The sequence below is a fragment of the Ceratotherium simum genome, chromosome 9 (assembly GCF_057802395.1).
Source record: "Ceratotherium simum simum isolate JZ-2026a chromosome 9, ASM5780239v1, whole genome shotgun sequence".
Classification (NCBI taxonomy): domain Eukaryota; kingdom Metazoa; phylum Chordata; class Mammalia; order Perissodactyla; family Rhinocerotidae; genus Ceratotherium; species Ceratotherium simum.
In genome coordinates, this window is record NC_141908.1 from 72,272,036 (window position 1) to 72,299,387 (window position 27,352).

A 27,352-nucleotide genomic window follows, 5' to 3' on the forward strand; every position below is an offset into this window, starting at 1 on the left:
GACCACGTCTTAATCTACTGCTGTATAGTATCTGGCACAGGTCACCAAGGAATCTGTCCTAAGAGTGGGGATTACCTCTATCACCATTACCGAAATAAGCAATGCAAAACCCAAAACTTGCTAATTGTGTAGGTCAGTAAGATCACCTTTGTTTCATTACTAGAATCTAGGCCTCAAGAACATAGAGGTTTTTGTCTGTTTACTTAATGAATATATCATATTTCTGGCTCCTAGACAATGCCTGATAAATAATAAAGAGTAAGTACTGTTGAATGAATGAATTACTCTCAATCAGGAACTTGGAGCTCTCTTTTCTGCCATTCTCAAAGGAACTATAGGATTATCCAGAAGATAATTATGAAAAAAATCTCTTTTCTTGAATTATTGTATTATGTGCTATGGTCAAATTGACATATACGTTGAAAATATTTAGAAATAAACAATGTAAGCACAACCCAGAAGCATCTCTACTCATCATGACACCTACTAATAGGTTGCTGCTTATAACACTTTGCTCAAAGCCTTCCCAATTCACACTTGCTAACCTAACATAATTATTAACAACATCCACTTTTATTCCCAAGAAGTCCTGCTTGGGACAATAAAATAGATGCTTACCTCTACCTACTGACCTAACTACACACCAGGAAATAGAGAATCTATCCCTTTGCAGGTTGACTTTCTCTAAGTAAAACTAAAACAAAATCTTGAAGTAATCTATTAAAATGTCTAATAATGAAGACCAAAATGCACTGTGGTATAGTGGAGAGAATAGTAAACTAGAAGGTAACAAACTTGAAATATAGTCTAAATTGGGCACACTAACCAGCTGGGTGACTTTGGAACAAAATGTTTAAATGGGCCTCACTTTACCCACTTTAAGCTGCTGACTTAAACTAGAAAAATCTTTAAAAGTACTTGCAGCTCTGCTATTTCATAATTCTTCAGTTTAGCTATTGCCTTTTTTCCTTTATTATTTTTCAAAATATAACTTTTTGTTTAATGATTTAATTTTCTAATGATTAAATGATTTCTGAGATCTCTTCCATCCAACTCTAAAAATGTAATCGGATTTTAAAAGTCTAGGTCTACTATAGTCTATGCTGAGGAAATAAAAATTATGACTAGATGAAATGGGAAGTAAATGACTAAACAATAATTTATAAATATAGTGGACTTTTGAGGAGGAAGAAAAGTCTGGGTAGGATATTGCAGTGTTAGAACAGCTAGAAAAATGTTTCAGTTCTCTAGGATTCAGCAGCAAGGAGAAGAGAGGGACCTAGAAGTTAAGAGGAGGAGCATAAAGGGAAATTTCCAGAATTTGTTTAGATGTAGCTTACCCTATCTTCTTCACCTAGAAGCCAAATAAATTGTTAATTAATGACATATACTATGGTTGAGTTCCCTCTCCACTTTTGCATGATGTCCCACCCATTGATGATTGTAGAGATTTTAAAATATGTCCACAAATTCTTTGAAATTCCTTTCTTCAAAAGATGAAACAATTCTTTCTCTTTTGAGTGTAGACTGGACTTAGTGACTTGCTTCTAATAAATAGATTGTGGTAGAAGTGATGGTGTATGATTACCAAGACTAGGTCATAAAAAGCACCATAATTTCCTCCCTGCTCTCTCTTTGAATAACTCACTCTGGGGGAAGCCAGCTACCATCTTGTGAGGATATTCAAGCAACCCCCTGAAGAGCTGCCTCTGGCCTCCTGCCAACAGCTAATAGGAATTGAGGCCTTCTGCCAACCGCCATATGATGAGCCATCCTGGAAATAGATCCTCCAGCCCAAGTTGAGCCTTCAGATGACTGCAGCTCCCACCGACATCTTGACTTCAACCTCAGGAGAGACTCTTAGCCAGAATCACCCACTAAAATGCTCCCAAATTCCCGACCCACAAAACCTGAGATGACAAATATTTGTTGTATTAAGCTGCTAAGTTTTAGGGTAACTGGTAACAAACCAATATATAACTAAAACAGTGATCCATTTAAGTAAAAAAGTGAACAGCCTCAGGAGAAGTGAGATGAGGTGGGGGAATGGTTGACATCAGATGCTAAGTGTCTAATGAAACTAATCTACATGGGAGAAGAATCTGTCCTCTAGGAGCGCAATTCTGTTGGACACTGAAGGGTCTTCTTTTACATAATCCCACCAACCTTCTCTATGAGAGAAACATTCTGAAGTCTTCACAAGTGAAATGACATGATGTCTAGGTTTTGCTTAAAAATATTTCAGAAAAAAAACTTAGAGTGGGAGCTATATGAAGCAAGATACCAAAATGCTGATAATGGTTAAAGCTAGACAATGGATACATGCGGGTTCATTATTCAATTTTCTCAACTTTTGTGTATGTTCAAAAATTTTTGCAATAAAATGATTTGAAAATCTAAAAAATATATAATTAGACTCTTGATCCTAATGCTTTATAGCAAATATATGTTTTGGAATTATTTTAATTAAACTTAAAATACGTGTTTATTTCAAATACAATTTCAGAAACTTAAAAAATAAAAATAAATAAATAATGCTTCTTAGCCTCCTCCACCTGAATGAGTGGAGTGGTGGGGGATTTGTGACGCAGAACTCCAGTATTCCCAGGCCTTGTTCTCTTTTTTGCCCTCCTTAACACCACCACTCACAAAGCAGTGGAAAGGCCTATATGCTGAGCTTATGGTCTGAGGGGATTTTGGGGGGGGGGGTGTGGATTGAATTGTGTCCCCCAAAAAGATATACTCAAGTCCTAACCCCTAGAACCTGTGATTGTGACCTTACTTGGAAATAGGGTCTGTGCAACATAATCAAGTTAAGATGAGGTCATACTAGATTAGGATATCCTTATAAAAAGAGGGAAATTTAGACACACGTAGAGAAGAGGGCCATATGACAATGGAGGCAGAGACTGGAGTGACGTAGCTACAAGTCAAGGAGCGCCAAGGATTGCCAGCAACCGCCAGAAGGTAGGGGAGGTAGTTTCTCCCTCAGACATTCCAGAAGGAATCAACTCTGCCAACACCTTGATTTTAGACTCCTAGCCTCTAGAACTGTGAGAGCATAAATTTTTGTTATTTAAGCCAGCCAGTTTGTGTACCTTGTAACAGCAGTCCTGAGAAACTAAATCTGGGAGCATCAAAGCAGTTTCCTGCTCTCTTATGTTCCCTTCCCACAAACGAGCCTAGAAATGCCTGACGTGACTATGTGAAAATACAGAGAATTTGTCATTTTTACAAGCAGCTCACTGCTGATAAACCCTCAGAGGGCCAGGTCCACGCCATCACCCCAGGCTCCCTGTCCCCTGCCTTTCCCATGCCATTACTCTGTCTTCATTGGTGTTTCTGAGCATAGGATGTGGTTTGGTTTACCCCAACTTCTCCCCTTCTTGGAACCAGTGTGTACTTGTTTTTAAAGGTTTAACTGTTGCTATTGCAGAGAAACAGGGCTTTAAAATGATTTAAAAGTATTACAAAGTTATAGAAATCTCCAAAATATAGAAGTAGTGGTATATGTAGTTTTCACTGAGATATCGTTGAAGTTTGGCTTCATTGTCACATGGTAATTGCTCAGTAAGGATGACTGCTATTATTTCTAGAATTACTTCACGAGCCAGTTTTGCATATGGAGACTAGATTAGGCCACTGAGAATAGAAAGATAAGAAGATACAGTCTTCTTCAGAGATTACACTTCAGAGGAGACAAAAGTATCTAAGTAAATAAGAGCAATAGGTGTTAAGATTAAAAAGTTTATGTGTCATATTGAGGCAGCATAAATTAGTTGTCATAAAAAATTTCCAGACTAAAACGATTCTGAGTTGAGGCTTGAAAAATGCAAAGTGGGAAAGGGCATTCCAGTAAGAGTCTAGATAGATAGATAGATAGATAGATAGATAGATAGATAGATAGATAGATAGATAGATAGATAGATAGACAGACAGACAGATAGATGAGATAGATAGATAGATAGATAGATAGATAGATAGATAGATAGATAGATAGATAGATAGATAGATAGATAGATGGATGCAAAATTGAGGGAACTGCAAATAATTTATTGTGGGTACAGTGGCATAAAATAAAATTGAAAACAAGACTAAGGAAAAATATGTGGAGAGGAATATGACGACGGCAAAAGAGAAATTAGTTCAGAAAATTGTTCCATAAATTCCTATGGATTTTTTTTATAAGCAGCCTTCACGTATGTTCCATGCTTCACAGCAGATAATTCAAAGAAGGGAATGTTATCGGTTAAGAGACTCACAGTTTCATAATGTAAGAATGAATCCTCTGCTTAAGAGAATGAGAATAATATTACCATAATCCCAAAGTGTAGATGTAGTAGCATTAGAGAAGAAGAGGGGGGAACAGAAATAAAATAAAAATGGTAAGGAGGGGGAATAAACTGGACTTGAGCACGAGTTAGACGAGCAGGATCAGTGAAGAACAGTAGGACAGCCCCTGGGTTTCTTGCATTGGTGACAGCAGAATACATGGAGAACAAAGGCAAGAAAGGTAAAGAGTCCAGTTGTGAGCATATTAGCAGGTTACTGCCCAGTGGGGAAATACTGGTGAAGTCGTCCAGTGGGCAACAGAGACCACAGTTAGAGATATCAAATAAACTGGCTCATAGGTAGAAGTTGAAGCCAAAGAAATAGATTAGCTCACTCAAATGGGCTTGTAGATTAAGAAAAGAAGGTACACGATGGAGTGGTTAAGAGCAAGGCTCTGGAGCCGGAATGCTGGGGTTCGAATCACAGCTCCATCACCAACTAGCTGGGTGATCTGGGGCAAATTAACCTACTTCTCTGTTTCAGTTCCCGCAAATGTGAAATGTAGAAATTAACTGAGTTATTTGATGTAAAGTGCTTAGAAGAGTGCCTGACCCATAGTAAATACTGAATAATGTTGAAAAAGAGGAAAGGGGGGCATGAGAAAAGGAGAGAGAGAGGGAGAGATTGGTGAAAGAGACAGCCAAGGGCAGAAATGAAGGAAAAGCAGCATAAAGCAGTGGACAAAGAGAAGGAAGATCCAAGAAAGGCTGGAGAGAAGCCAGCAGAAATAACGTCAAACAACGGTGAGGAATGGAAGAATCTCAAGATGAAGGGTGTGTTCAAAAGCTGAATCTTCCGAGAATTCAACAGATAAAAATGGATGAAGTGTCCACTGGTTTGACATTTGGGTCAACAGGAAGCTCCCAGCGCAGCGAAGCGCAGAAGCAGGAGAGCAGGTAGGAGTTCGGTGTACAACCCGCCTCACTAGCCTTCTGCTGTTGGAGCCCACTTATATATGTTCATAATAAATATCAACAACTGCCCTTGCCATGAAGGTGCAACATGAAGACTCAGCATTTTCTTCCAATTTAGTCAACTTCCGGTTGTTCACACATATCAGCTTGGGGAGCATTTCAAGTAGATAATACAATTTTTTTAAAAATTTGTTTTTTGTATCACCTTCCACAATTCTACCCCTGTCACTCAACACCACCTGCCCTTTTCCGAAGATAGATATAGTGATGATGCCAGAGAGGTAGGCAGCAGGAGCAACAACAAAATGCCAAAATGAAACTATAAGAAGGTAGAATAAGAACTAAATAAGAATCTGTTTCAAGAAATACTTCAGCAGTGGAGTTAGAACTTCAGTTCATTTTTCACATATCGGTTGGGATGTATGCTTAAAATGCAGATTCTCAGGCTCTGCCTTCAGAGAGGTCCAGGAATCTGCATTTTAACACATCCTCCATGTGAGTCTGATGCAAGCAGTCTGAGTATCTGACTTTTCAGAATAACTGCTCTGGAGCGTGCAGATGAATTGAGAGTGGATATTCTTTCATTACAGAGTCAGAGATACCACAAAAGCAGGGCAAGATATTTTGTAGTACTTGGGCCCACATGATAGGAATTCCTCTACAGAAGTGGTTCTCAAGCTTTAGGGATTGTTAAATACAGATTGCTGGGCCCCACACCCAGAATTTCTGACTCAGTAGGTCTGGGGCGAGGTCCAAGAGTTAGTAGTTCTAACAAGTTCCCAGGTGATTTAATTCTGCTGACGCAGGGACCACATGTTGAGAACTACGGCTCTGCAGCTTCATAAAATGATAACTTTGCTGTCGTCTGTCAGGAATGTGAAGAAAATCAAGCTCATTATATTTTTTTTAAAAAGCATAAAAAATGAAGCCAATTCTTAACCATAGTGGCAAGTGTCACACAGCCTCATACGCATGCTAAGGAAGGAGAATGAGTTCACACAGCAATTACACCGCGTGATCTCAAGGCCAGCCCACGGGGACCAAGGTAAAGGCCAGCAGTATTTTGTTCTTTCAGTTACGTCACAGTGGTTTCGCACGTATGTCCCAAAACTTCCCTGGGAAGTTGTAAATCCCACATGCAGGAGTACTGGGATCAGCCCGTATCAAAAGGCCTGCTTCAATTTGAGCATACTTCACATGACAAATAGTTTGAGGACTGTTTCTCCTCCCTAACTCTGGGACGTTGTGTAAGAAGCCAAAATGAAGATTAAGATAATGATGAAGACCAACTTACTCTGCTCGTAAATGACTTATTTTCTAGCTATGATTCATACTTAATACTTGTGTAGTACGTGTCCAGCATGACTGTACTATGATTCTTTTTAGCAACTAGTTTTAAATTCCTTTAAAATGAGAGACCTGAAATAGTTTCTGCATGATGCATTTATTGTAACAAACTGAAGTGTAAGATTCCTCTATAGTGTATATTTTTTGTAATTGTATATTTGTCTATTTGTACATAACTGTATATTTGCAAGTACTTTTTTGCAAATATATATTATAGGCTACTTTCATATAAGAAAGGCTATCATAGGAAATAATACCTGTTATGTTTTCCTATTTTTGTTGGAAGCATATTACTTGAAATGTACATACTCAAGCTAAAATTGTTAATTATGTAAAATTGTTAATTATGAAAAGAACAGTTGTTTTATAAGTGAGAGAGAGAGAAAGAGAGACATTTCCAGTCTTTGATACATCTATAAGAATTAGAAATGAAGATCTGTGACCAGCAATTATATAGTCACAGGTGTATTTTAGGTGAATTTGAGGCAAACAGTTTTTTAACAAAATCACAGGTGATGAGATTGGAAAATAAATACCATTTTATCCCTACACCCTTACCCTGGCTTAAAGAATAAGAGAAGTCTGGCCTCACAGGTGTTTTAGACGCAAACCAGGAGGTTCTGATCAAATCACTCGCGGATAACTGAGATTTCCAGAGCACTGAGGGTGTCTGAGGTGCTTCTATCAAGGAGATAATGGCCACAGTCTGAGCTGCATAGTAGCAACAGCTTTGCAAGTTGCTTTCTTCTAAGCCACAGCAGAAAGAAAAGAAGATTCCTTCTTTCTTTAAAAATAATCATTTTTAAAGTTAAGGTAATACGTATTTATGGTTCTAAAAAGTTTGAAATAAAAAGGGAAATGGTTTTCCCCTCTTATAACACTTCAAGTTTCTCTCCCCAAAATTAACCACAGTTAATAGTTGTTTTATGTATAGTCTACATATAAAATTTTTTATGTTTTCCTTTTTCGTACTTACGCAAGTGCAGTCATACCGTACATATTGCTTTACATCTTGTTGAAAAACATATCTTGGAGATCTTTCCATATCTGCAGATACAAATCTTCCTCATTCTTTTTTTTAATTGTAATTACACCATTGAATGTGTGCACAATGTTATGTAATCATCCTCTTATTAACAAACGTTTAAGTGGTTTCCAATTTTTGCTGTTATAAACAATGCTACAACGCAAGTATATCCATAGGGTAAATTCTTACTTGTAGAATGGCTGGGTCAAAGCGGATATGAATTTGCAATTTTGATAGATATTGCCAAATTGCTTTCCTAAAGGGTTGTGCCAAGTTTCACTCCAATTAACAGTGAATAAAAGAGTCTCAATAGCACTGGCTCTTTCCTTAATCATGCTTCTGGCTACAGTAAGGGAAGGGGGCCTATTCCAAACACTGCAGGAACCCACCTACTCCCTGTAGAATTCTCCACTTATCAGTGCACCAGGGAACCCACTGAACTCTGGTGAGAGCGCTCAAAGGCATCTCTCTAATTTCACTAGTCAGTTTATCATATAAATATGTATTTAGCATTTTTATCAAAAGATACCCACCATATGCTATTTTCCCTAGAGCTTGCTAATAATCTGGAATTTTAGCAATCTGTCCTACATTTCATCGTGTCCTTGGGAAATATATAGTCCCAGCATCTGGATGGTAATAATAAATAATAATAGCTCCTTAATATGGGACTTTTTCTCCAGCAACTCAGAACACATTATGCACACTATCTCATTAATCATAAAACATCCCTTTAAGGAAGGCACTTTCATCTGTATTTCAAAATTACATAGAACTTGAGCCATGGAGTGTTAAGGATTTCCCTTATGGGTCTTCATGAACTAATGGGTTTTATGTATTCTGGTCTCCTGGTTTGTGTTCAGCAAAGTTCATGACAGAGGCTGTCTGAGTTCTCTTCATTAAGGAAAGTCTCAATGCTTTTATAAAACTATAACAAGCAAAATGGAACAGAGGTCTCCAGACGAAACCAAGAAGGTTGTGAACTACTTTTCTCAAAGGATTTTACCTTCTCTCATTAAACGGTTACAAAGAGAATAGAAGTCAGGCCACAGGTAGAGAAGAAACCACAATATAGATTAAGTTTACAGTAGGGTAGCAGGGGATTCTCACAGTGGTGCTTAAATGAGACAACTGAGTCTATGAAGCTTTATGAGACACCCTTAAGCCATGATCAAATTGAAATGGAGGGTGTGGGGGATCAGAATTTGCCACCCTAAAATGTGTCTCTTTGGCTTCATTATTTGTAAGAACAAAAGACTCGGAAAGAAACTTTGACCTTCCCCCTAACTGCCTAAAAGAATTTAAGATAGAAGGCCTGTTCCAGGAAGGAGCTAGTACCATAAGATAACATTGTCTATAGCCGGCCCAGCAAACACTTGTTTAACAAACATTTGCATTTTCATCTCCATGTAAATTAGAGACTTCCTCCCCTTTGAAACCCCAAACCACTACCCCCAACATCCTCCTTTGTCTTTAGCTGAAGATGGTATTTAAGGTGGCAGCTTTGGCCATTCTGGCGAGTTAGTCAGCTTTCCTGAGTTTCTCCCATGTGTACATGTTATCAAGCTTTGTTTGACTTTCTCCTCTTATTCTGTCTCACGTCAATTTAATTCTTAGGCCAGCCAGAAGAACCTAGAGGGTAGAGGAATTGTCTTCCTCCCCTATTAGGGAGATAAACTAAAAGTTATGCTAGATTTGATAGTCAAGAATAAGGGTTTGGGGGAAAATCTGTTAGAGTGGCCAGTTTACCTCACCATGTGAGGCTTGATATCAACATTGGCAGATCCGTGTTTGACAAGAACACCAAGTGGTTCATTCAGTGCATTCCATTCAGCACCCCCATCATGAAATCCAGTGCTGGCTGCACAGAATTCCTGGTCTGATTTGGGGAAGGTTATCTTCAGAAGTCCCTTGTGGGCAGAGAGAAACAGAGGCACGACTTTGGCACTTCCTTCAAGCTTATTGGATTGTCAGCTACAAGTATACAATGAATTTTTCCACTGGTACATTTCCATTCTTCTCTCATAAAAGTTAAGATTCTGGGGATAATGTCTTACACAAAAGGGCAGAAATGCCTTTCAAGCCGGATCCACTCTAGGATCCTCTTCCTATAGTCTGTGGTCTTAGCCAAGTCTGTCACTGCCTCTTGTAATTTGCAGCAGAATTCTGTGGCCTTGGAGGAAGAAATGCAGTATAGTGAATAGAAAAAATAATACAAAATTCCATAAATAAAATCCCCTCTCTTGCTTTATAACTTCCTGACTTGTGAACCAGTAGCAGAGATCAAAAGACAGTACACAGACTTTTCCAAACAGAGTGCTGGGGCAGAATTTTTTAGCATTTCAAATACTAAAAGAGACCAAAGGAATTCAGGAAAATAATGTGGGCTTTAGTTAGCAGAACTGATTGGCTTTCTACAGCAGCAAAATTACATGTGACTATCTTCAATGCTGAGAACAGTGGAGCTTAGCTCTATGGCTCATATTCGTCTTAATTTCACTGCATTAAAAGGTTTTTCATTGTTTTTACTGTTCCAGGCCACTCAAAAACATGAACACTCAAGTAGGTGTACTGAAAAATTTTGCCATGTTTGACTGAAAAGTTTATGATAACATTCAATTGGGCTCTCTGACACTTGAAAGATTTCATAGATGTGAAGCATTTAGTTTAAACACACACACGCACATACTAAACTGTCCTTGGTAAGAAGAGACAAGGTCAGGCGTCAAAGGGTTCCTGTCTCCCGTAGGGTTTGCCATGAGAGATTGGAGGCAAATTGCCAGTGCCCGTGTGCATGCATTTTCTTTATCCTCCATTGTTGTTGTTGTGAGGCCTATCCTAGTGATTTTACAAGGTGCCTGCTGTGTTCCTGAGAAAATACGATGTGCAAAGCGTGCTTGCCTTCAGCTATCCTTACCCACGGGAGATTCTGGAGTGATGAATTGGTAGACTCCTCACTACTGGGCTCTCCACTCCTCAGGTAGCTTGGTGTGAATCACCACACAGTTATCCTTTCAAGTGAAAATGCTGGCAGCTCTCTTTGGGTTTTATCGGACCCTAGAGACATCTAGCCTAATCTGAATCTGAAGGTTAACTTCCAAAATTTAATTTAATTTAACTGATTTTTTTAAAAAGTCATTGATACTGCCAAAAAATATAGGTAACCTTTTTAAGATCCTTTCAGGCAGTTTCAGTGGTTGAGAGAACATTCAGTGCAGAAATCTTTGTATTCTCTAAAACTGGGAGACCTTTCATGGAACTACACAATAAAATAATTTTTTAAAAATAGAAGCGATCTCCAACTCATGTAATACGAGCTCATCATTTTATCAGATAAAAATTTTTCATTATACGATTTTTTTTCAGAATACATCACTTTTTTTGGATAAAGCAATATAAGCATATGGTTCAAAAGTCAAAAGGCACAAAACATTGAGTGGCAGAAAATAAATATTTCCCACTCCCAGTCACCCAGTTAGCATTCCTGGAGGGAACCACGGTTAACAGTTTCTCACGATTTTTCCAGAGTTATTCTATGCATGCTCTGACATCATTTCAGCAAGAGCTCTGGCAAGACCAGAGCTCATAAATTAATTACAATTTGGTAATTATCATAATGTAATAGTGGATCTCTTAATTCCAATCTCAGCTCTGTGACTTACTATCTTGGGCAAGTGAATGAATCTCTCTTCTGCATTTTCCCCATCCATGTGATAGAACTAATGATCCCTACCAGGAGGATTGTCAGGATTAAGTGAGGTAATGGACCAAAATTCCAGATACACCCTTTGATTTTGACTGTGGGAAAATAGAATCTTTTTTTCTATCTACTTGCATTTCCAATGCAGAGGATGAAACCTTATCAAGGTAGGAATGAAGGTATCTGTAGAATGTGTATCATAAGGAAGTGTGTGGCCTGTTGTCTGTTTTCAGAGCCCTATTATTCCACTTTTCCCAGTCGTGAAGTTGACTGGCTTCTTCCTTAATCGCCCTCATTTCATCATTAGTTTAGTTGTCTTGAATCTTCTCCAAGACCACTTCCCACAACCTGAAAGTCGGATGACCTACTTTCTTTTCATTGCTGTACTCTCTTCATCTAAGGCTGTCTCCTCTAATGGTCTAAAAAAGGTAGTCAGAAACTACCAGGGCCGGCCCGGTGTCTCAGCAGTTAAGTGCGCGCGCTCCGCTGCTGGCGGCCCGGGTTCAGATTCCGGGAGCGCACCGACGCACCGCTTCTCCGGCCATGCTGAGGCCGCGTCCCACATACAGCAACTAGAAGGATGTGCAGCTATGACAGACAACTACTACTGGGGCTTTGGGGGAAAAATAAATAAATAAAATTATTAAAAAAAAAAAAAAAACCAGAGCTGCACACTTCCTAGGTCACATCTACAAAAGCAGAGACTAATTTTGAGGGACCTCCCATGGATTAGAGAGAAATTTTTTCCCCAAAAACTCCTGCAACTCTCTCCATAACTTCAATGTCCTGAATTGGCTCACATGCCTACCCTGAACCCATGACATGACAGGGGGATATGATGTTGCTGGTTGACTCAAGACAACTCCTGGAGCAGGGCAATCCCACCCAAACCATGCTGGGAAGAGTAACGTTTATTTAGAAAGCAGAAAGAGGCCCGGATGGGGAGGAGGGGTCTCACGAATCTCAGCTAGAGCTCTTCTCACTGCTTCTCTCTGCGTGTCTATTCTATGTCACTCTCTTAGGCTGGCTCCATATACAAGGTTTTTCCTTTGGGTTCCCTCAGAAATTTGACTTGCACATGGCTGAGGCTTACCATGGGACAACTCTCACGCTTGTGACTCTGCAAATCCCATTCCATCACCCATCTATGACTTTTGTGCCTTAGTTCAAAATTCTCAAGTGATACCATCTAATCGGCTTGGCCTAACCTATGGACTGACTCTCACAGGACGTCTTCAGACACCGGTCCTCCTCTCCTATAGCCAGAGGAGGAGGGTCACCCGATATAATCATGGATGACTAGGGCCATCTGCTCAGCAGGGGATGTGGGTGGGAACAGATTCTTTTAGAAAGGGAAGTGGGCAGAAAGGCAATTATATACATCCCTAACAGAAAAATCCCAGAGGTGAAAATGATAGGAAGAAAATGGCACCAAATTTAAAAGAACAGCTGCCACCATGATTCAAAATTAAACTGGGGGACTGATCATAGACTTCTGCTTTAATCGTCATGTTAGCCTTATAATCCCTAAATTTACTTTAAAGAACACCAAAACACCTCTTCAAGCAGAAACATTACAGAAAACAATCTCTGATCATAAACTGAGACCCTAAAAAAAATATTTCTGCTCATTATATCCCAGGTGCGGAACAGTGTCAAAGCATAGCTAAACGTTATGCCTTTTTTGAAGACTTTTACTTCCTCAAAATGAGTTTAAACATTGAAAGGGTAACAGAATACCCCAGCAGAATTTCCCCCAACAAAACTACATTTCACTCTTCAGTAAGTTACCCATTTTCACCTCCTGATGTCCAAGAGGGTGTTAGCGATTCCCATCCCATCCCCACCCTAACTCCAGATGTGTTCACTGGAAAAGGGGAAGTTCTGAAGTTCTCAGCAGCATCTGTGGCTCTCAGGAAAGAAGTGTGTGGGTATCAGACAGCACCACCAAACCCCTGCTGCAGCAAAAGGGGAACACAGCCTGCAGGAGAAGTGTTTTTCTTCACTCTCTTACAATCTATTCTGGCTCACTTTGACCCAAATAGCCATCTGACGGTTACTATTTTAAATGTGAAAGCAGTAGAGAGAGGAGTCTCCCCAGCCCCCATCAACCTGGAATGGATCCGGCTGAAAGCACCAACACTTCCCCCTGAGGCATGGAAACTGCACCGCATGTTTTCTCTATGGTTCTTTTTTTTTTTGTGAGGAAGATCAGCCCTGAGCTAACATCCGTGCTAATCCTCCTCTTTTTGCTGAGGAAGACCGGCTCTGGGCTAACATCTATTGCCAATTCTCCTCCTTTTTCTTCCCCCAAAGCCCCAGTAGATAATTGTATGTCATAGTTGCATATCCTTCTAGTTGCTGTATGTGGGACGTGGCCTCAGCATGGCCGGAGAAGCGCCCGGGATCCGAACCCCGGGCCGCCAGTAGTGGAGCGTGAGCACTTAACCGCTAAGCCACGGGGCCGGCCCCTCTCTATGGTTCTAATACTTAAATTAAGAACCCTTTGCCTAGACTAGTCCAAGATATCAAAAATAATAAAATAAAGTTGAAGAAAGGAAAAATATAAGAAATACAGAGAAAACACTTTCCAAAAAATGTTATTTGGCCTGTGGCTGATATAGATTTTAGTTAAAAAACAAAACAAAGCCCAATGATGGTTAAAACTAAACAATAGTAAAAAGAACGAAGGGACGACTTGAGACACAAAGGCAGACTCTTTTAAATCAACATTTCATGTAGCAGCTCCCCACAGCCTTCCTACTTCTCAATAGCTTTGATTTGTGGAAATAACAGTTATGCAATTTCCACATATTGTGCTCCAATCACAGCATGCAGGCAACAATAAAAAAAGTTAAAAAAAACTTAACGCATTTGAAGCTGGAGATTTTGATAAGCTTTTCTTTTTATTTCACAAAGGTTTTTGACTTGATATTTTTCTAAGGCTACTAACATGTTCCTATTGAGCTTTAATCAGATATATGTGAACACAGCGAGGTGTCTCATTTTCTTAAACATATCTACGGCAGCAGGACTGGTTAATCTAGTTGTGAAAAATTAACCAAAAAGAAACTACTGGCTATGAGAATTCCATGGTTGATGGATTGTTGGTCTTTCTCCTAAAAAAAAAAAATCTATGCCATCTGTTTACAAAAGATGAGAAATGCCGAGGAAATACTTCCCTCGGGCATAGTGCTGCGGCCTTTCAGAGAGAGGTCTCTGACATTTTCCGTGAGGATTTGGTACAAGGAACAAGACAGTATTCAGTCTGCACAGCTGCTGGCTGAGAAAAACAAAGATGATCTCTGGTCCCTATTTTAGTTTTACTCTTTGAACTTCCACCGTTTATTTATTATTGTTGTTGTTATTTTTAATTGGGCACAGATTGTTTCAGGAATCCTCTTGCTTCCCTTTTTTGAAGTCCCCTTTTTTTTTTTTACGTTGTTGAGACTGGGTTTTAAAGTTCTCCACCTCCACCACCTGCCACTATCGGGGGGCTGCGACTTGGAGAACTCGCACCAGTTCTGAGTTTAGCTGCGGACCGCGCGGTGGAGGGCGGCGGCAGAAGGAGGGGCAGGTGCAGATCTGGAGGTAGGTGGCTACACGGTATTTCAAAATAAAAATCCCCGCGCTGCAGATCAGCGATACGTTTTCATACACTCTGTGTACCTGCAGAAATAAAACTGATCTACCAAATTTAATTTTCTCAGAAGGATTTTTCCCTTTACATATAAAATCCCAGGAATTTCACCTCCTCGCCCTGTCATTTCTGTGATTAATCGTATGTTGGTCACTTGTCACTAGATGGCATCATGTAGGGTTTCTTGACAGCAGTAACTACGTTGGCAAAGTTACAGCTTGGGCCATTTTTGGGTATTTTCTTCTTTGGTATAGATCTAGAAAATCTAAATCAGATCCTGGATATTTCATCTTTATTTGTTTTATGGGTTTGGCTTCATAAAATTTGTATATTCTTTGAGCTTCTTTTTCCTCAGTGTATCTTGCTAGTACGTGAACCTATCATTATTAGTCTTAAATAAATAATAAATTAGTTCTTCCGCTAAATTTTCTTCCAAGTCACATGCACAAATATTTACTTATAGAAACTTTGCAGAAATAAAATAAAGCCGAACACATCCAGGATCTTTACCTAGACATACAGGTGGAAAAAACATATGTACGAAAACTTGTTTTTATCTAAGCACGGCCAGCTGAAATCTAGTCATGGATAAGCCCTGCTTAATGGAATAATATGAAAATGATCAGTTGATGCTTTCATAAGCCTGTGAAGATTATAAAGGAAATAGAACAGCGATAAATAAGGAAAACCGATGTAAACATGAGTTAATGGTCGCAGGCCACAGTCTTGTACTCTCATGATCGTTTTTATTTGCTTTATTCCAATAAACCTTATGTTACTGAAGAATGAATTCTAATTTCTATGCTGTCAATAAAACAGGACAAGTCTTTCTAAGTTATAATTATGACTAAGTGACCTGAAAATTTGTAAATAATAATAAATGATCAAATGCATTATTTGGAGTGAGGTTAACGAGATAGATGACAAGTAGATGAATTAGATGATAGATAGATAGACAGATAAATAGATAGATAAATGGATAGCATCTAATACAGTACTTGGTATTCTGAATAGTTGTCTCAAATCTATAATAGTAGTCTTCTGTTTTCATTTACTTATTTACTATGTGAAAGACAGTTCTGCTTCAATTTGTCTTTTATTTCATTCATTCAACAAACATTAACTGAATACCTACATTGGATTAGATACTAGAGATGCAAAGATAAATAGGACACGAAGTTTGCCCTCAAAAAGCTTGTAGTTTTTTATGTTATTAATCATCCATAAATTAAGCTTCAGAATCAATTATGGGGAGAGGGAGAGAGAGAGGGAGAGGGAAAGCATACGAAGAGTCTTAGTCTAGGAACCGTGATGCATAGTTTGTGGTCACAGCTCTGCTAGAAACTCATGCTGTGACCCTGTACCTTCCTCACTGTTCAAGTGAAATGATTTTATATGAAAGTACTTTGTAAACCGTAAAATGCTTTTTAAATGTCGAGTTTTTTTAAGCTTTTTGATTTCTTCCTATAAGAATCCCACAGCTTTTAAATAGAACTTGCAACCTGCAAGCGTTTACTCCCTTTTAATTTACACACAATTTCAAAATTCCAACTGCATAAATAAAAACACATTAATTTTTCAATTCTCCTTCTAAAACAAAAGGTGGACAGAAGCACCAAGATCTGGGAGAGAGAAAAGCTGGCAGGCTAAACTAAATGGCCCTGTGATCACATGGGACTCTGAAACATTGAGACTCTGGGATTATCCCTTGCTCTTCTTCTACTCTGCTTATTCTTGCTGCTTTTCTTGGTTTCTGCAGATGGGAAATGGAATTTCAAGCAAATTTTGCTACAATAACACATGTGGGATAAAGAGACCTCTTGTGAGGTTCATTCTGGGCTTATAACGTTACCTCTTCTACACTTTGATGGTAGAAAAAAATAAAGAAAGTTCTAGTTGGATTACTGGGTTAGGAGATTCAACGCAACACCATCTATTATTAGACCAGTTCAATAGTTTTGCAAAATGCTTCTTATTTTTCATTAAGGTCAGCCATATCATTCTACAATAGATAAGTCAGAAAACTTCTTTTTCCACAGATTGTATGCAGAAGTCAATACGTAAGGAGCTCCAAACACAAATGTGTTTAAGACCACCATGAAAGATACATAAAATGGTGTTCTCGGTCAAGACCTTGACTGGATCTGGGTGTGTAGTGAGGTGTTTTATCTTAATTTCCTGGTCCATTATCTGGGGATTTTGTCTTTTATTTTGTCACTGTATTAAGCTTTATTTTTAGTACGTTGACAGCTTCAAGAGAAACTTCTAATTAGGCATTTGGGCTGAAAATGTTCCCCCAATATGTTAGTATATCCTTGTTTGAAATAGTCTTATTTCATTAGGAAAAGAGAAAAAATAGATTGGATTCCTTCTACCTGTAGAAAATGTATGCCTATCCTTATTTTGAATGATTAGTTTTGTTCTAGAATATTTGTTTGCTATCAGACATGGGGAGAAAACTTGAAAGTTTGGAAATGAAAGTTTAGGGACCGAGATATCTATTTATCAAATTATTTCTTTCCTGGCTTTACCTTCATTATTTTAGGTTTATGACATTTTTCTCTTTGTATAAAATATTATTTCAAGCCAACAAGTGTTATAAGAATGACTGAGTTTTTGTGCATAAGGAATCCAGGAAATGGAATTCTACTTCACTAGTTCCAGAGACCATAACCCTTAAGCTTTCACCATCAGTATATTTGGGTAAAAAGATAGTCTTTATCATAAAAGTGTATGCAGCCACATTTAGCCATGCACAAAACTTCCCTGGAAGGAAGCAGAGATTTTTTTTTAAATTATTTTGGGAAAGTGTGTTGAGGCTTTTCTCTAAAAATAAAATGGTATTTCATCAGTACTGGTCATTTTTTAGCCACATATGACAAATGATCACAGATGCTCATAAAAATCTAAAAGGAACTGAATGTTGTTCTATTCTGAAATGGCAAATATCTTTCCTTTAACTGCATTTTAAAACAAAAACAAACCTTACCACTTTGATTGAAGAGAGTGCAGGAAGCCATATCGTCCCACCCAAAGTTCCTGCCTTCAAAATGTCCTCATGGGGAAGAAGGTTCAAGGTGTTTTTAAGAACAGAACTTTCATGTTTCTGCCTGTTAACAATGGCACTTCCTGTTTTGACCTCTAACCATACTAGGCTATCAAGAAAGTAAGATGATGGACTTCTCCTTTCTGCACAGTGAAGAGCATTTTTACTCCCTCTCACCATGTGTGTAGAGTTCAAAGTGAAGATGATCATGACTCAATTTTCCTGAGGTCCTATACATTGATCTACGGTCTCCCAACCAGAGTTGGAATTTTCAATTATTTATAGTTACCTAGCCATGCACCTGGGATTGAAGTCAACAGAATGTACAACGTTCCTCATCTCAAATGTAAATAAAGCTATATGCTGCCTTTAAATGGTCCCAGTGTTTTACTAAAAGTTATTAATAGCCCTTAACAGACTCAGGACTCAGTGACTGCCTCCTTTTAAGCCACCTTCTTTCAGAAAGACAGAAATAAAGGAAAAAAGTAGGGAGAGAGGGAAGGAAGGAAGGAGAGAAGGAAAAAGGGAGGAAAGGGAGGGAGGGTGGGAAGGAGGGAGGAAGGAAGAAAGGAAGGAGGAGAGAAAGATGGAGGAAAGAAAAAAGAAAAGAAGGAAGAGAGAAAGGGTGGCAGGGAGGAAGGAAAGAAAGAAAAATTAGAGTGAGGAGACCATCATTTTAAAGAAATGAGAAAGAAATTACTTGCAAGATCCAATAACCTGAGTACCTGTTGCTTCCCAAAACCAGAAAAAAATAATTTTTTAAGCAAATTCAATTCCACTTAGTATAATAAGTGTCATGTTATTTTAAAAAGTAGATACAGATTAATGGAATGCTAAAGATGTAAGTATGACATCAAAATAAATAACAAAACATTTTAGAAGTTAATGTTCTCAAAGTTTGAAAAAAATAGTGCTACATATTGAAAGAGGACACTATTTAAAGTGGAAAAAACCTTAGCAGCTATTCTATTTCCTGTATTATTGTGAGAATGACAGTTTATTAGAAATGAGAATATATTTTCTTAACAAAAAAGACAAACTTTATCTTGGAATTTATCTTTCAATTCTTGACAGAAGTTATATAGTTCTATGCCATAGAAAAGCAATTTATCGGCCTTCTTTCCCAGATTCTATAAAATGGTCTTTAAATATAAATGTATATACTATTAAATACATATGTGTACAATTTAAAGATTTTATTTATTTTATTTTTTCCCCCCAAAGCCCCAGCAGATAGTTGTATGTCATAGCTGCACATCCTTCTAGTTGCGGCATGTGGGACTCGGCCTCAGGATGGACGGAGAAGTGGCGCCTCGATGTGCACCCGGGATCCGAACCCGGGCCGCCAGCATCGCAGCGCGCGCACTTAACCACCAAGCCACAGGGCCGGCCCTATGTGTACAATTTAAATTATACATGCATAGATATAAATGTTTTAGGAAGATTTAAATGACTGCTTTCTTTAAAATATTTCAGTAATTGGGATAAATACAGTAAAAATAAATTCCTTCAGACATTTATTATTATCATTAATGATTTATGCATGGCTTTTTTAAAAATAAGAAATTCATATGTTTCAGAAGCAAATTTCAGATTGTTACCCATACCAAATGATACTAAAACAATAAAACATTTCCTAAAGCAGAAGACAAGCAAAACATTCTCAAAAGATGCTACTGGTATAGCTAATAGCAAAGTTGTTAAGACTGCTAATTCCATTTGGAAATCTGTGCAACTTGATGAGCAGATGCACGAAAGATCTTAGTGGGAGAGCTGAGATAACCAAAGATAATTAGAAAAGTCCGTTTTTAGCAGAATGCATTCTAGGGCAAAAATAAGTTTTAGATGCAGATTTCCTGGCACAGTAACTATAGTGATTAGGTTTTCTTGACTAATACTTCTATACATTTACAAAACTGAAATAAAAATCAGTAACTGTCAAAAACTGTTTTCTCCTTCTTACATAAAACAACACTTTGTAAAATCATTTTGCTGTAAAAATGATCACGAGGCATGCTTTCCTTAATTCTTGATTGAAGTTTTTACATATTTTCCACAAGGAAACAATGAACAAATTAGCTGATACTCTTGATTCATTATGTATATTCCTCAGATCAGGGAATTAGATAATAGATAAATAATTTTTTAAAAACCTTTACAAATAAAATATATAAGGTGGCCATGACAATCCATCAAGTTCAAGGAGACACTCAACATCTAAGATCACTTTTATCTCTAAGAATATATTGCTCAGCATGTCCAGTTTTAGAAGGTGAGTGCTTAAGAGTACGAACTGGCGAGTCAGAAAGTCTGCATTTGTTTTTGTTTTTTTTTTTGCTTGAGGAAGAGTGTCCCTGGGCTAACATCTGTCCCAGTCTTCCTCTGTTTTGTATGCAGGACGCCGCCACGGCATGGCCTGGTGGGCAGGACCTGCGAACCCTGGGCCACCAAAGAGGAGTGTGCAAACTTAACCACTACGCCACTCTGGCCAGCCCCCAGAAAGTCTGTATTTTCATTATAGTATAGCAGTACCATTCATTAATATCTCTAGTAAATTAGGCCAATTTACCCTAGTAATGGCGTAAATGGAGATGGTAACAACCACTTCTGCATAGGGTTGTTCAGAGGATTAAATGAGATAATTCATGCTTAGTGCAAGGTCTGAGACAGTAAGCATGCTACAAGATTACCAGTTGCAATAATGTTGTTATTGACGATGGTGATAATGATGATGCCTATTCTTTAAGGGTTCTAAACTTCCTCCTGAGATTTCTAGTTTTACCTAGGACTAAAAGTTAAGTCCCTCCACCACCATGTTCTCTGTAAGAAATCAATATCTACACTGAAGTAAAATGTCAGAATTCCACTCTCCGGTTCCTGACACCTGCACACCTCACTAATTCTTACTAAGGAGGTATGTAGACTTGAAGAAGGAAAAGGCCATCCCTAAAGATGAGGGAGCCACATCTGAAGGAAGAGAATGCACAGAGCCAGCCCTGTTTTCTCTGAGATTTGTTCACGTTACGGTGAAAACCACATGGCAAAGTCCTGAGACTCATCACTTCAAAGGTGTAAATCTTGGGGTTGGTTATATCTCAAATGTGAAATTAAAGCCCTACAGAACTTGATAAGATTATAAAGTGGAGTTTGGAAGTTCCAGGAACACAAGATCTGTGCTAAGGAAAACAAAGAGAATTAACAGCCGTAAAAATCACAAAGGCTAGAAATATGCAGTGGATTAGGATTTGATGAGGAACCATTGTGATGCTAATTAGGGACGGCAAACCCCTCCCAAAAGACCCTCCTGAGAATACTTTAAACTGAGGCAGGCTGAAACCATTTTGACCTCTCATTCTGTCTGCCCTGACCAAGATAGAAGGAAGTTTATTTAAGAGAGAGCAGAATTGCATCCTTTTCGTTTGGACCTAAAGCACCTTGAAAAGCTGTCGCCAGGGTAAGTCTTCTTATGTTCAGCCCACCCTAGGCTTAGGATTTATTAGTACTGAGGCTGTGGGAAGGATATTTATTGCCTCTTTGACATGCTCCTGTATTTTCTTGGTATTTAACTTTTGAATTTGATGTCGTGGCGGATGCACTCGACCAAGATTCAAGGATAGCAGAGTGCTTCTCGGGTATTAGTGGAATATCGTGTTGAAGACATAAACTTGAATTTCTACATAATAGAAACTGCCTATCCAAGGAGAAATTTTGATCTTGAGATCCACGTACCTTGTCCCTTTTCCTCCTCCAACACCCTTTCTCATGTTCTTAGCAAAATAATAGATCTAGGAACTACTAACTTTAGTGAGACTATATCTTTGGCACATAAAAAGTTAAACTGTTAATGTTTGTTGTATACACAGGGAATCATTCATCAGAAGCTTTAAACTGTTACACGTGTTTTTAAAGGAAGTCATTATAAGAAGAAACAAACTCAGGTGACTGGTTCTTTGCCATCTGTCTAAGCAATAACTTCATCCGTCTTGTGAGTCAATATCGCTGTTTGATTTGATCCTCTCAAGATTTCTTTCAATTCTGAGAATCTAGATTCTAGGATAATGTAGAATGTTGGGTATATGACACAATTATGAGGCAGCATGATATAATGTAATGTGCAAAAATGCAGAAGAACTCTGAGTGTGTGTGTGTGTGTGTGTGTGTGGTGTGTGTATCAACTTTGCTGTGCCAGGGAGGAAAACTTCTTTTACCCTCTTATGTTCTTTGGCTTGCCTAAGAATTAAACTGACATAAGACAGATTAACAGGAGAAAAACATACAAATATTTAATATTTAAACATTTAATTTGATTTAATATTTTTTTACACATACATGAGAGTCTTCAGATGGAAAATGAAGACCTGAAGGAGTTGTCAGGCCCAAAATCTTATATACCTTTTTACACAGAACGATCAATTGTGGAGATGTGACAGGACAAAGGGGCTTGGACTAGGGGCAGTAAATTGTGGGACAGCAACTAGGAATTATATGAGGAGGAAAACTAATGGAAGAGAAGGATTATTTTAGTAAGTTTGTACAGGTCCTTTCCAGCAACGACCCCCAGTCTCTGGTGATGAGAATGTTCTCTTCCTGGTACAGGGAGGGTGCCTTTCTCATTGGAAATTTTATGATCTGCTTTTAGGTAGAAAGGCAGAGGTCCAACAGCCCTTCATGAATCTGCTGTTTCTCAAGTGCCTTCAGCTCAAAATAATCAATATGCCAAAGTGGCATGTTTTGGGTGGTATGTTCTCAATTCCTTCACCTGATAAACTTTTCAAATCAGAAGAGAGAAAACAACAACAACAAAATCTCTTTAATTCCTACTGTGAAATAAAGAATTCTGTGTCCACAGCAGGGTGCATGTGCATGGTAACTTGCACAGTAAATACTACAGTCCTTCGCTTAGTAGCCTGATAAATAGTCTGAGGCTTGTGTGTAAGTTAGTTACAAGATAAGCAATTTGATCAGCAAAGATTTTCAGGCTGATCAGAAAATTGAACTAGTAAATGATTAAATCGGTGAGATACGTGAAATTGTAATGAAAAAGATATACTGCCAGTATGACCTTATCTCTTTGGATTGATCATTAATCCCAAAATACCTGCATGATGCGATGAGGGAACGTATTCAGAAAAATCAAGAGACAAAATGAACACTAAAAAAAATTCTCCTATTCTAAACCAGTCAATTAGAAGAACTGATTCAAACTGCAAAATACTTTTATGAAATGATGAAATGGAATAGTAAATGAACGTAAAGCGAAGTTAGGAGGGACAATAGACAATGAAAATAAATGCAGATAAATTTCCATATAATGTAAAGTATGCACATTAAGACATTGAAAAAGCATATGCTGTTTTCATAATGCTGGCCTTAAAAGTGGAAGAATCAAAGATAATACAAACACAAATTATATAAGAAAAAGACTAAGATAAAGTCATTAAATATTATTTGTGTTTCCTGGGGAACTAATACTGAATTTAGAAGATGCATAACTATTTTTTAAATCCTGCCTTATATATTCTCTGCTGGAATTGGTTTGTGCTCTTAAAAATTTTTTAATATGTTGCACCTTCAGATTAGCTGTGTCAAGGATACAATTTCAAAGATAAAAGAAAATCACTTAACAAGCCCAGACAGATCAGTAGGCATTTGGGGTCAGTGCCAACTGCGAAGTGTACCAAGGGATGTCCACTCCCTGGGATAGAAGGTCAGACTCCAGGCTTTTGGAAGGCCTGAAGTGTGAATTAACTCTCTTGGTGCAAAACCTCTTCTAACTTGAAACAATCTCAGCTCCCCAATGTAGGAGGCCCATCCCAAGTTTAGGTTTCTGAAAACATCTCTCTTAGAAAGAATGTGATTTAAAAGGTTAAACTCTTAAGGAGAAATAGTGTTCAGGAAATGGAGGTCAGGAGTAGCCTTATAGGTGCCCTTAGGGTTATTTTATCATTCACTGAAGCAAGGCAATGATGTAAACACACTAATTAAACCTAATATCTGCGATACATCAAAGTCATAATAGATGTTTGTAGGCTTAATTTTTTTACGGTATGCTCAAAACTATTCAAGGTCTTGACTCTACAGGGCTTCAGTGAGATTGTCTTGTTCCAGATAACGTGGATCTTAAGGAGGTTTGTTCTTCTATCGACACGGATGAGGTGGTTTGTTTTTGCATCTTTGCTCCTTGATCTCACTCCTCAAGCTGTTTTATCATACAATCATTTTAATAATTAAAAATTTTAAGTTCTGGATTCTATTTATTTAACCTACTCCATATAGCCAAGAAGATATTTCTCAATCCTCTCTAAGACCTATAGTGAATTTGTGTTAAACTATCGCACCCAAGCTCAGGCCATTAGATGCTTCCCTCAAGTCTAGTTGCCTCTTTCCTCAGGACACCATCCAAGTGCACTCAGAGGCCGGGATGTCTTCTGCTTCTTAAGTTTCCTTTCTTTTGCTAATGTGCCGTTCTCGTCAACTCAGTTTTCTCTTCCCAAACCGCATTTCTCTTTTTCAATTACCACAAACAGGAGTACTTTTCAGTTTTCAATGGCCAACACCGAAATGTTCAGAGTTTAGGCAAGAGTAACCAGAAATAAAGCTGTGTATTACAGAATATTCTCATAAGAGTATCTCAGGTAGGAGACGAATTACCTTGCGTTAAGTAAATAGCCCATTGTTTGCTGTGAAACTCAAATGACTGAGGGCTCAAGGACTGAAGGGCAGGTGTGTGAGAGGTGACCCGCGGACACAGCACTCACTGTGTGCAGGGCCTGAAGGACACCAATGGGTGGAAATGTTCAGGCCACTTGTCAGCAGGTCCCTGATTACTACAATGCTTCAGTGGACCGAGATGTATTTTGCCCTGTTTGAATCCCTAAATTTTAAACACTTCTATAGAGCTCTAAAATGAAACATTTGCAGACTGCCCAGACCTTACAGCATTTAGTACTTGACTCTAAAAGCCTTCCAAAGGAGCCATTTCATTCCTTTTTTTTTAATAATAATAAATTAAGGCTGAACCCTGGCCCAGAGATGACCTGTTTCTGGTTTACCATCTTTTTGGCCAAATGCCTTGACAGCTTAGACATTTCTGGATGTGCTAACTGAAGATTTGGAGCATGGGAGGAAGGGAAAAGGGCATTGTTTTGCTTTTGACTGGAAATCTGGTTTGTGTACAAATAAAGCCAAAGCACTGAGCTGCTGTACCTAGTCAGATTCCAAACTTTTCTCAAGCTAAAACAGCAACCTTCCAAAGGAGTCAGTGGCTGCATCTGTAAGCTGTGAAGGCAGGGTGCCGCATATTGTAAAACACGCCTCTAGATTTGCAATCATACCCATCACGTTAAAAAGAAGAAAAGGTACAAAAAACTAAAAAGCCAAATCAAAACCACCCTCCAAAGCAAAATACTGATGCCAGGATTTTGGCAAGGTTTCTGTCCTTGATTGCAATCATTTCAAGGAGAGGGCAGCGTCTTTCTCCGGTCTCTTCAAAGAAGCAAACTGAAGCAGAAGAATTAGCACTGACCTTCCTCCTGACAGGACTCAAAGGGGGATGGGGCTGTGTAACAGTGATGGAAATGGGATGAAACTCTTGTTACTGTTTTCCAGAAGCTAATCTGAAGGTTGTCATGGTAACTCACCAGGGTATAAGACTTACCAGCTTCAGCGTACAATTTTGGGTTCCATTCTTAAGAGAGGATGTCAAGTGCTTGCATTAAAAGAGTGAGAGAAGAATCTTTTGGAAGTGGATTGAAACAGATTTCAGATTTTGGTTTGGACTTTTAGGAGAGTAGGTGTCTTGGGAGAAAACAATAGAAATATGTCAGTTGGTAAATGTTGCTAAATCTCTAGGGTCGCAAAGAAGACTCACACCAGGTAGCAGGACTAAAAGAATCTGAAAGTCAAAAACAATTGGAGCCATTTTGTAGTTTAAATATGCACTTTCTTATAAGAATTGAAGTTAGAAGAGCGATTGGTTTCTGCTGTTAGCTTCCCTGTCATCATCTTGGTATTACTTACGGAAGATTCCATTTCAGTGGATTTGATCCTACTGTTTTCCTATGTTCTTGTCATTCTGAAGTCATTGCTTTTAGGTATTAATAACTATACAGCTTTTCCCTTTTCTACAGAAAATCGTAAATGAAACACTGTCTCATTGCAGCAGTTGACTTTCAGAACAATTATTCCTGGTAAAAGCTATTTAATGACATGGGATTTTGCAACTAAATTTTTATCTAATTTTTTATTTGAGTATGGTAGTATGTAAGCCTGCCTCTGGATTTTCAGATTCAAGTACCCTATCTCTGGGGTAACAGGACACTGTACAAACAAGCATGCCTTCCTGGGGCTTTAGCTTTTCTAGAAAACTTGAGGGAAAATAGATTATGGAATAGAATGCTACATTCACAACAACATTAAAACAAAACACAGAACCAGAAAGAAATTTTCCTGTTTGGGGCAAGACAGCTTCGCACGACCTACACCTCCCTGACTGCCCCTCTGATTCTCACTATTAACACTTTGGGAAAGCTTCGAGAAGCTGCGACTCAAGCAGCCAGTCTCTTGGGGATTCCTGAGGACGATTCCAAACAGTGCAATATGCAAGTAGCCCCAAATTACTATTTAATTATTTATACTTGGTTTGGAGCCTTGGGATTTTTCTTTTTACAGCAATTACAAGGTGAAGTGTAGCTCAGTCAGAAGTCAACACGACTCCCCCAATGCCGAATCTGGTCCATCACCTGTTTTTTACAGCCTGCAAGCTAAGAATGGTTTTTATATTTTTCAACGGTTAAAAAGATCAAAAGGGGTCAGCCCGGTGGTTAAGTTCTCATGCTCTGCTTCGGTGGCCCAGAGTTCATGGGTTCAGATCCCGGGCATGGACCTACACACCGCTCATCAAGCCATGCTGTGGCAGCATCCCACATACGAAGAATAGAGGAAGATTGGCACAGAGGTTAGCTCAGACGTAATCTACCTCAAGCAAAAAGAGGAAGATTGGCAACAGATGTTAGCTCAGGGCCAATCTTCCTCACCCCCCCCCAAAAAAAAATCAAAAGAAGAATATTTTGTGACATCTGAAAATTATATGAAATTCAAATCTCACGCATAAATAAAGTTTTATCAGAACACAGCCACACTCATTCGTTCACGCATTGTCTGGGACTGCTTTCTTGCCATCAGGGCAGAATTGAGTAGGTGAGACAGAGACCATATGGTCTCTGCAAAGCCTAAAATATTTACTATCTGGCCCTTTGTGGAAAAGCTCACCCAACCTCTGATCTAAGATATGATCCACACTATTGCCAAGTTGCAGCCTGTGTTATCTAAAAATAAAATATCAATC

At 38.6% G+C, this 27,352-nt stretch overlaps 1 protein-coding gene across 4 annotated transcripts in view; it reads left to right on the plus strand.

The window, feature by feature from the left end:
• The first annotated feature begins 21,331 nt into the window (after positions 1-21,331).
• The window catches only part of SLC39A10 (solute carrier family 39 member 10), a 118,090-nt gene continuing 112,069 nt past the window's right edge, over positions 21,332-27,352 (plus strand). For 2 of the 4 annotated variants that reach the window (XM_087435515.1, XM_087435518.1), the window contains exons 1-2: positions 21,359-21,460; positions 21,870-21,944. The gene's annotated coding sequence lies outside the window, so the exon portion shown is untranslated. Of the gene's footprint in view, positions 21,461-21,869; positions 21,945-27,352 lie in introns of all 4 variants that reach the window. The other 2 variants (XM_087435514.1, XM_087435517.1) reach the window with 2 other exon arrangements.